Raw genomic sequence first — 902 nt, 5'->3', positions numbered from 1 at the left:
TGGTTACGTAGGTTCAGTCCAGGGGGATGGCAAGATGAAAGGATGTGTTGGAGTGCAAGTTCCCATCTCGGCAGTTCCGAGTGACTGGTGTTGGGTGGGAGAAGCCAAATGGCATGTGTGGTGTAGCAGGTTCCTACATCCCTAGAATTATGCTGGAGGGCATGCTCTGCTACTGGGTGTTGGACATCTCCTAGGCAGACAGTTTGTCTGTGTCCGTTCATGCCTCAGCAAGTTTAGTTGTCGTCATACCGATGTAAAAGGCTGTGCAGTGCAGGCATGTCAGCTGATAAATGACATGTGTTGTTTCACATGTGGCCCTGCCTTGAATTGTGTATGTTTTACCAGTAGCGGGGCTGGAGTAGGTGGTTGTGGGGGGGTGCATGGGGCAGGTTTTACAGCAGGGTCGGTTACAGGGGTAGGAATCGCTGGGTAGAGAGGGTAGTCTGGGAATATTGTAGGGTTTGACAAAGATGTTACGGAGGTTAGGGGTGCGACGAAAGGCAACTCTGGTTGGTGTGGGGAGAATTTTGTCAAGGGATGATCTCATTTCAGGGCTTGACTTGAGAAAGTCATATCCCTGGCAGAGTAATTTGTTGATGTATTCAAGCCCAGGATAATATTGGGTGACAAGGGGATGCTTCTGTGTGGTCTGTGGGTAGGAACATTGTTGTTGGACGGGAACGAATGTATTGCTCGGGAGATCTGTTTGTGGACAAGGTCTGCAGGATAGTTGCAGGAGAGGAAAGCACTGGTCAGGTTATTGGTGTAATTGTTGAGGGATACGTCACTGGAGCAGATATGTTTGCCACGAATACCTAGGCTGTAGGGTAGGGAGCGTTTGATGTGGAATGGATGGCAGCTATCAAAGTGAAGGTACTGTTGTTTGTTTGTGGGTTTGATAT

This window comes from Schistocerca serialis, chromosome 4 (genome assembly GCF_023864345.2).
Source record: "Schistocerca serialis cubense isolate TAMUIC-IGC-003099 chromosome 4, iqSchSeri2.2, whole genome shotgun sequence".
Classification (NCBI taxonomy): domain Eukaryota; kingdom Metazoa; phylum Arthropoda; class Insecta; order Orthoptera; family Acrididae; genus Schistocerca; species Schistocerca serialis.
This window is presented reverse-complemented; position numbering follows the sequence as displayed.